This window comes from Pygocentrus nattereri, chromosome 28, assembly GCF_015220715.1.
Source record: "Pygocentrus nattereri isolate fPygNat1 chromosome 28, fPygNat1.pri, whole genome shotgun sequence".
Lineage (NCBI taxonomy): Eukaryota > Metazoa > Chordata > Actinopteri > Characiformes > Serrasalmidae > Pygocentrus > Pygocentrus nattereri.
In genome coordinates, this window is record NC_051238.1 from 20,198,331 (window position 1) to 20,208,920 (window position 10,590).

A 10,590-nucleotide genomic window follows, 5' to 3' on the forward strand; every position below is an offset into this window, starting at 1 on the left:
TCCAAGTCAGTTAAACGTCCAAAACGTGTTTTCAGCTCTGACTTTGAGCCAATTTGGTAGAATGAGGCATATAGTATAAGCCATAATATAAGCCAGTGGGCAGTTACTGAAGCTGGTAGGCAGATACTGAAACAACTGCCCTTTGGTTTTTATAAGTGCACTTTGAGTCTGTTTTTTTTCCCTGAGTACAGAAAAGCACATCAGAACAATTGTCTGTAATAATTGGAACATACCATTCAGATGTAGTGGATTGGAGATCAGGTTGATCAAAGCCTGAGAATCCCCTTAACGTGGTGCAAGAGTAGCTCACCCACAGTGGTGCCCTCCCCAAAAATAAGCTTCACCCAGAGCTGCCACTCTCAATATGTTGTGTTTTTGTTTCCAGGCTGCTATTACAGTATGACAAATATAAACAGGAATTAATTTCCCCCAACAGACCATTGCCAGATTTGCTTGCTGATTAGCGGGTCCCTTGTTCTCCCCCACTCCTATTACATTAATGCCGACAAAATTAATTTCGTTTCATTAGGATGATGGGATGAGAGAAATTAATTAATCAGCCTATTCATAGACAGAGTGGCGGACGCATGTGAACATTGGCTCTTTTAGCTTTGCTTTTGTCATTGTGAGCTACTGTTCCAGGGTGACTACTGTTAAAAGAATACTCCAGCAATTTTAACTTAATCTCTATCCCTGCCCCATCTGTATCACGCCATCGATTACCACAGACAATCATTTTAGACACCTTTCCCTGTTCGTACAAAAGAACAGAAAATCCATTGACTCAAAACTGAATTATAATTAGAAGCCAATGTGCAGCTGCTGAATTCCGTGAGTAAATGTTCAGATATAGGGCTTTCAAATGATTCAAATAATTAATCATGATTACTCACAGTCTTGCATGGAGTTGTTGCGATTAATGGGATCTGTCTAATTTTCTCAAATTTGGCCCTTGTGAAAGATTTTTTTGTCCATTTAAAAAGCACGGAGTGAATAAAATAAGCTTAATCAAAGTGTATTTATTACTATTCAGTGATTCAATAACATTAGTTTTATTTGCAAGATATGCAAGATGCAGCATTCCAATGAACCTGAATAGAAAATCATATGATTTCCAGAGGAAATACAGAGTCACTCTCACACCTATATGTTTGTGCTTTCCACTTTACATTGATTTATTTATTTATTTATTTATTTGATTATTTTTGGTGAAGATTGCTGTTCGTTGGCTGCGTGGTTCTCGTGGTCAGCACTGTTTGGTGTAGTCCACTGAAATATGGATATTGCCTTCATCAGCAGGGTGTTATGTTTGTAGAGAAACTCCTGAATCTATGTAGCTCAGGGGTGAACAAATTCACAGCCTTGTAGTGGCTGGAAATAACTTTTCTAATAGTTTTTTTCTAGAGAGCCACAATGGAACTTGCCTTTTAAAAAGCTGTATTTGAAGGAGGGCTACAGTTGTGGAGTCATAGCAATGGTGCATGAGCAGCTGGACTTCAGGGTGGAGCTATGAATAGTTTGATTGGTCAAAGTAGGAAACACCAAGTTAACAGCATTAATCATTTATCACATGAATGCATTATTAATGTGTTAAAATTTACACCTGTATTTGACACATTTGAATAGTCTGTTATACTCTAACAATACAGGTCTTAGGATAGGCGTAAGAATATCTTACCAAAGCTGTTTCTATAAAGTTTTATACAACGTCATTACACTGGAGCATCACAGTCAGAAAAAAAGCAATTCAGGTCCCATTCACTTACTGGAAGGTTTCCTGCTGTCCATTCATGATCAAGCTCCACTTACACCACTATGTCACAGCTCGATTTACTGTCATTGTAGAATTCGGTAGCACTGCTCCTTAACACTCCTACATAACATTGATATAACCATGCTAGAAGCATGCAAATTTCTTATGCTATCATGAGATGTCATGTCTGGTCGCTAGCAAAACCAGCACATTGTGTCTTTTGGATGCTGGTCATCTGGTCAGCAACAATAGAAGTTAATATGTTAATGACCTGCAAATCTAGAATATGTTATGTTGTGGATGCTGGTAATAGACTGCCATTAAACCGGCACAGACCAGCTTAGACCTGTGCCAGTTTCTCTAGCATGGTTTAGCAGTCATGACATCAAACGTCATGGCATCTCCCAGTAATGGTAGCATGACATTGTTTCTGGACAAAATCGGTCAAGACAACTCATGGCAGCATATGACATCTGCCATGACTTGTTTATGGTATGATTATGTCAATGTTACGCTGGAGTATTCATTTCAAGAGAAAGCAGGTGGACATGGAGCTACACAAACTTTTGGGTCATTTAAGCTGTCTGGAAAAAGGCATTTGCTCGATACTAAGGTGATGTCTCATCTGTTGGAGACGAACCTCAGATGTCTCGATGTGTTGTTTATGCATGGCAGAGGCGGCAGCTCTGCTGCAAAGAGCTCATTTATTAAATCGCTCTGTTCACCACAGACACAAATTTCCCCCACATTATAAAAGGACTGGAGTCAGGCGACAGCCGCGCCTCTCTCACCCAGTGATAAATTCCATTAGGACATAGTATGCTGAAGCCTTAAACATGGCACATGGGTACACTTACACATGCGTTTAACATGCCTAAACACATACTACACAGTGAGCATTACTCCTTCAAAAGTGGTTATTGACCTTTTTGTACCTACTAGGTTCGTGTCTCTATTCCCTGGTCATATTAAGCACAAGTCATATATCAGTCAAAAGACGAATTATTTTCTTGTAATGAATGTGTATTTACACTCACCAGCCACTTTATTAGGTACAGTGTGTACAGAGTGACTTGACTTAGCTTGTCTTTGTTTAACTAAATTAAGTGATCAAATGAAAATCACAATGGATTACTTAGTTTCAACAAATAATATACTGTGATGTACACTCACCGGCCACTTTATTAGGTACACCTGTTCAATTATTCACTGGCTTGTTAACACAAAGAGCTAATCAGCCAATCACATGGCCACAACTCAATGCATTTAGGCATGTAGAGGTGGTCAAGACAACTTGCTGAAGTGCAGACCGAGCATCAGAATGGGGAAGAAAGGGGATTTAAGGGACTTTGAACGTGGCGTGGTTGTTGGTGCCAGACGGGCTGGTCTGAGTATTTCAGAAACTGCTGATCTACTGGGACTTTCACACACAACCATCTCTGGGGTTTACAGAGAACGGTCAGAAAAAGAGAAAATATCCAGTGAGTGGTCAGTTGTGTGGACGAAAATGCCTTGTTGATGTGAGAGGTCAGAGGAGAATGGGCAGACTGGTTCCAGATGATAGAAAGGCAACAGGAACTCAAATAACCAACCAAAGTCTCTGAGGAACGTTTCCAACACCTTGTTGAAAGTCTGCCACGAAGAATTAAGGCAGTTCTGAAGGCAAAAGGGGGTCCAGCCTTTTACTAGCAATTACATTACATCACAGTGCACTAATATTGAGAACTTAAAATAATGAATGAAGATTTTTGCATTTTTCTCTGCAGCTGATTTTGTAGTCAGTTTTCTTCATTTGTTTAACTAACTTAGATTTGTTTGTTTGTCCAGTGTGAGGCTGTCAGTAACATTATTTCTTTAAAAAGGGACACTTTCATGGTAGTTGGCAGATATGATTATCCAGAATTACTTCCAGTCTAATTATGTTACAGAGGTAACTAATGAAGCATTGGGAATCTTTTCCAAGGACTTGTGGCTCCAAGCTTTCCAAAGCGAATATTCAAACCCTGGTCTGGGGTTTGAAAGGCAGCAGTGTTTCACCTTACAGCTCACTAACCATTGCCTAAACAAAATAATTGGTGTTTTGAATAGCATTGCAGGTAATACTTTTGGTTTCAGGTGAAAATTTGAGTTTAATCTTGTGTCTCTGGGGTGCGAGTCAGAGTCAAGTCATGAATCTCTTGAGGTGTGAGTCAGAGTCAAATCTCAAGTCTCTGGAGTGTAAGTCTAAGTTGAATCTTGAGTGTCTGGGGTGCTGGTCTTAGTCAAAGCTCATGTTTCTGGTTTGTGAATCAGTTCTTTAAATAATAGGTCTTATTATGGAAAAACCATCAGTCTGAGGAACAGGACTAAAGCGCTCAGCCCAAAAATACAGTGATTACAATAAAAAGGCAAAACAACTTAAACGACTATCTGTAGTTAGTCAGTGTGCTAGCTGGTTGTGTGAAAGTCATCTGCTTTACCAAGTTTTAAAGAAGTCTGATGTGTAACTTATTAAAATTTCAACTCAATTAGCTGACGATTTCAACTAAAGTAGGTGTAGTTTTGTGTGTGTGTGTGTGTGTGTGTGTGTGTGTGTATAGAGCTATGTGCAGGTTGAAGGTAATGTGATATACGACATAAATCTGGTTTTGTGGTTTGGTCGTTTGGTCGTTCACATTGTTATGGTAATGTGGCCCATATCTGAGCCTGTACAGATCATGTTCCTGAACTGACCCACTTGTGGAAAAGAACACCAAACCACTCGGCCTGCTATCCAACAAAACACAGCTGTGCCCTATATTTCCTTAAGATTAAAAGACTTCAGTGAGACATCAGTATGAACTGTAAGAACAGCTACTTTAAACTTGAAGGACAAATAGCAGACATTCATCCACAGCATGCTGGACAAAGTAACTGAGTAAAAATTGCGAATTTCTGTGCCTGTTTTAATTGTGGGTGCCAAGCAAACAGAGAAAAGAGGGTTAGTTTCTTTCCACCATGAAGAAGAATGCGAGCAAAGGGATGCAGACTCAGTGCCAAAAGTGTGACATTGACTGGATAAAGAAATTTGATCTGTGTCAGGCTCCTCTAGCTCTTTTGTTTCTCTTTTTTCAAAATATCTTTGAAGTAAACATGATTTTGAATAGCTGTTCGTCTCGCTCGTCCTCCAAAGTGAAAGAAGCGAAGTGTAACCATAGTAACGCATGTTGAGGTGGCCATAAAGGGTCTGTTCCTGCAAGCAATTATGATGAACATTCAGTTTGATTGACATTAAAGTCACATGAATTCTGGCTGTTCACAAACGGTCCAGAGGTGACATACCATGCCTATCGGCTTTGAGTACCACATTTGAAAGTGGCTCAAATCTGAATTGAAACTGTCAGATTTTATTTGTTTTACAGTGTCGCTCAAAATATAAAATTTGTGTCACATATAAAGAGAAAAAGATCAGATGTGAACGCAGCCTTTTTGGCATCTTTATTTTCAAGTGTAATACCTGGTAGGACAGGCTCATCTATGCTGCACTCTGAACTCTGGAATTTAACAGGCGTGCATGAGCAATCGCCAACAGGCTTTATTTTGCCTGTATTCTCTAAGGAGCAAAGCTCACAGCTCGGAGAATTGAGCTAGGCCAGAAACTGGGCCTTTTTACACATCAGTGGGTGCATTATAGACTTCATTAATGTGCCATGCAACACAAGAGTAGCTGACTCTGACCTAACCTGTGTGTGTCTTTCCGGGGATGAATAATGTAGGTCTCGCTCTGTGTAAAAATTAATTAAAACCCAGGTAAACACAGAATGCCTTAAACCTCGCTTTAGCTCACAGAGTTTATTCAAGCTTTTGAATCCAGACAGCACTAATACAGCTGATGTTCCTCATTGCTAAAACCCATCTGTGTCAGCAGCGAACCATGAGTATTAGACAATTTGACCATATAACCACTCCTGTGAAATTCTACTGGTTTGTTAGTTCAAAGCTATTAGTGATTCACACGAATATTTTTGGGACATTCTAGATTAAACATTTGAAGCTTCTAAAAGATGTTCCTTGTTTTTAGTTCGAGCTTTGTGACATTCATGTCGTGGTTTCACTGTGAACCTTTCACTAGTGAGCTTGGCATAGAGCTGCTGCCGTCCTTTTCCATGTCTAACGACTCGGTGATTAGGCTGCTGCTTGTATTCGCAGTCTGTGATCTATCTAGGACTACCAGAAGGCCTAGAATGACCCTTTTTTCGCACAAAATTGGTCCGGCCTACTATAAACATTTAAATGAGATTGGTTGATTCCTCGGTCACTTCATAATTAAACTAACACATTAGGACCTGTCTTCAGTTCCTGGAGTTCTAACCAATAGGAGAGCTTACTTAGCTGTGTCTACCTAAATATCTCAATGAAAAACAATTCCTGATTGGCCAGTTTTTGAAGACATTTGAAGACTTTAACCATTTTGTTTCCATGGAGAACTTAACAATGAAACAAAATCAGTACTATAATACTTGAGTTTAAATACCAGCAAGAATACGTTGAATTAAAATTTGTAAAAAAAAAAAAAAAAAACCTTTGAAGTATGCTTAAAATGGGTTGTTTGATTTAGAACCTGAAAATGTGTCAACATTAATTGTAAGTGCACTTACTATATTGGGGTCACAAAGCCACTATAATGACTCCACTTAATTTTTCTCTCTTAGCTTTATTTTAGGCTCATCGTGGGTTTGTCCTTCTCCCTGGTTTGGCAATACTGTTAAGTCTAAAGTGAAAAACAAAGGCAGAGTGATGACTGAATGGTCGTGACACACCAGATGACAGGGTTGTGTTTCTCTACAGTTCTGCGTTTGAACGTTTTTGTTGTTGTTTTTTCTTTTTTTTTTTTTTTTTTTATTAGTATTTCTCACCTGCCTCTCAGCCTGAGCGCTGGGTGTAGAGAGTGTCCACGGGACACGGTCGAGACTTTTCACGGAGGAGCTGGCGTCATTTACCACCTGGGGACCCCCCTCGCTTGTCTGGCTTCCAGAAGCCCAGGAGGAACTCGTTTGGTTTGGGGGCAGGGGGTGTGTTTGAGGGGGAGGAATGGGATGGAACAGGGGGGAACAGTTCAGCAGGGCGGAAAGATAGCGCTTTGTCCCCATCAGCTCCTTCGCGGCACAGCGCTTATCGAGGACCCCGGTGCCTCCAACGTTTCCACTCGACTGGGGCCAGAGCCAGCGAGGAGGATATGCAGAGCAGGAGGGGTGGAGGGGTGGGAGGATGGGAGCTGAGTTATCGCCAGACAAATGCTCTGCCAGATAGATTGCTGTTGTCACTTCTGTTTCATTTATTTACCCTTCGCCCTTATCGCGCTCACCGCGCTAGCATACACGTCCAAACACAACACTGTCACAATTAGGAGCACAGAGCGCTGCTCTAATGAGGGCAGGAAAATAGAGAAATGGGCGAGTCAACGGGAAACAGGCGAGCTTAGCCATACGATCTGCCTTTCTATTAAGGCTTTATATCATTGTGCTGTGCTGGTGGACAGCTCCTGTGAAGTCATTGCTACTATTTCAGGATAATTCTATGCTTGTGTGTGTGTGTGTGTGTGTGTGTGTGTGTGTGTGTGTGTGTGTGTGTGTGTGTGTGTGTGTGTGTTATGGTATTCATCACATTGTGGGGACAAGATTCTGTTTACACAGTCACGTCATGGGGACCAATTGCGGTGTGGGGACAAAAAACCTGGTCCCCATGAGGGAAACCATTTTAGATGAATAGAAGAGCTCTTAAAAAGGTGCCTGTGAAGTTTTTAGCTTTGACCCATACCGCATGTTTGGAACAGAGTGCGCGTGTGTGATGGCGCCCCCTTATAGTCCCCGGCTGGTACTGCACCCACTGCTCTGCACACACACGTATTCCAAATATGGTCAGATACCGCCCACTTCCTGGTCCCCATTAGGAATGATTTCAGCCAAATAAAGACATTTTCAGTGTTAAAGGTGCCAATCCACACTGTGGACAAGAAAGAAGAATATTTGCAGGCGATGCCACCTGAAGAGCTAAGACCTTGTGAAGATGAGCAAAAGTGAAACACAAGGTAAGCACATTTGTATGACAAACCAGTATAGATAGATAGAGAGATAGAGATAGATAGCGAGAGATCACTTTTAATACAGAATAAAGAGGGAAATTCTTCTATTGCAGCAGTACAAATACAGTGTAGAGAAAAACAAGCCCAAAACAGGGGCAAAAGTATTGCTGTACACTATTTACAGATGCATTAATTGAAGTAAAGATTAATAAAACAATAAACTAAAACAACAATAAATAAGTGTTAAAATCACATTCATGTTATGCAGTTGATAATGCAGTGGTGCATGTCCCCTCCAGTAAATGAACCAAGTGACTGTAAATGATAACCCATGTTAACAGTTGTGCAGTATCAAATATTCACGGACGTATAACCAGTGTTCAACCCTTAACTTAGTTAAATAGCTCTAATTATTCTGCAAAAGAGCTAGTTAGCTGTAATTAACTATAGCATCTGGGTGTAAGCCTCAGATGTTTTATTACGTTTCTCCAATTAGTTATTATTATTGATATTGTGAATAATATTAGCTAGTTGCATGTAATTCAATGTGAGTTTATGCAAATCAAAAAGACACAATTTTTTTTAAAGAACTTTCACCTAATTGATTGCATACAGAGGTATGTGAAATTTTAGTAATTTTCTGGCCTTTATAATTTTATGATTTTTATTTCACTATGATAAATTCAGAATCACTTTTACTATATTTCCAAAAGTATTTGCTCATCTCCTTCATAGGCATATCAGCTTGAGTGACGTCCCATTCTTAATCCATAGGGTTTAATATGATCTCGGCCCACCCTTTGCAGCTATAACAGCTTCAGCTCTTCTGGGAAGGCTTTCCACAAGGGTTAGGAGTATTTATGGGAATTTTTGACCATTCTTCCAGAAGCGCATTTGTGAGGTCAGACACTGATGTTGGACAAGAAGGCCTGGCTCACAGTCTCCGCTCTAATTCATCCCAAAGGTGGTCTATGGGGTTGAGGTCAGGACTCTGTACAGGCCAGTCAAGTTCTTCCACACCAAACTGGCTCATCCACGTCTTTATGGACCTGCTTTGTGCCCTGGTGTGCAGTCATGTTGGAGCAGGAAGGGGCCGTCCCCAAACTGTTCCCACAAAGTTGAAATTGTCCAAAATCTCTTGGTGCTAAAGCATTAAGAGTTCCTTTCACTGGAACTAAGAGGCTGAGCCCAACTTGGTTTCAGCGGTGCAGCTGGTAGCTGCAGCAGCCACTTCGGGAACAACAAAATGGTGCTTGTGCTTTTTGCTACTTTGGTTTACTGTTTGTTGTGTAACCCCACCAAGACAAATCATCATGACTGCTTCACCGTCTACCTACACCAGAGCCTGCTACAGCTGAGAAACCAACCACAGTCTCTGCTCACAAACGAACTGTGGGAAGAGCTGTGCGAACTAGGCCTGGTATGATCCACGGCACTGCATGAGCCTGCTGGCAATGCACAAGAAGGCAGAAGCAAGGCAAGTGCTGTTCAGCTCAACGGCCTGTTGTGCTTCCTGTGAGGACAGAGACGTGAGTTGAGCGGTAAGACTCAAGGAGTGGGCCTATGTGTTTACATCAATAGTGAGTGGAGTAAAAACGTGGCGCTAGTCTCCAGTCACTGCTCACTGCTGGTGGAGTTTGCGATTGTCAGAGCCAGGCCTTTTCATTCGCCTAGAGAGCCGAGTTCGCTGTATATAATAGTGGTGCATATAGCTCCCAGTGCTAATGCTAAGGCCGCACTGAACAAGCTGTTCAGTGCAATCAGCGACCTCCAGAACACAAACTCAGACAGTTGCCAGTGATTTCAACCATGCCAATCTGAAGTCAGTACTCCCCAAATTTCACCAGTATGCAGACTTTGCAACCTGTGGGGCTCGCGTGCTGCATCTTGTTTACACAAACATCCCCAGCGTGTACAGGGCTGAGCCCCGCCCCCCACTATGGCTACTCAGACCACATCTCTGTGATGCTCATCCCAGCATACAGACCGCTCATCAGATGTGCCAAACCAGACCAGAAGCAAGTGAGAACCTTGCCACCAGGAGCTCTCTCTGCTCTTCAGGACTGTTTTGAGCACACTGACTGGGAGATGTTCAGAGTAGCAGCTACTACCGGTGACTCCATCAACCTGGAGGAGTACACAGAATCAGCGACTGGCTACATCAGCAAGTGCGTTGATGATGTTACAGTCTCCAAACTCGTCACAAGTCACCCCAACCAGAAACCATGAATGACTGCAGAGGTGTGCATGCTGCTGAGAACCCAAGACAAGGCTTTGAAGTCAAGGGACAAAGCAAGCCTCAGGGTGGCAAGAGCCAAGCTCTCCCAGGCCATCAAAGAGGCTAAGCGCGCCTCCTCAAAAAAAATCCATGATCATTTTCAAAACACTGCTGACACACGGTACATGTGGCAGGGCATCCAGGCCATCACCAACTACAAGTCACCTCCACCTTCTTATGACAGTGATTCCTCCCTTTCAGACATGCTTAATAACTTCTGTGCAAGGTTTGAGGCACAGAACGGCATGATGGTAAGGAAAACCACACCTCCTCCAAGTAAACAGGCACTGTGTCTGTCCACTGCTGATGTGCGGAGAACTCTACATAGAGTCAACCCATGAAAAGCACCAGGATCCGACAGCATACCAGGCAGAGTGCTCAGAGAATGCGCCGAACAGCTGGCTGATGTTCTCACGGACATATTCAACATCTCTCTGAGCACTGCAGTCGTTCCGATGTGCTTCAAGTCCACCATCAACATCCCTGTGCCAAAGAAGCCTCCAGTGTCCTGCCTCAATG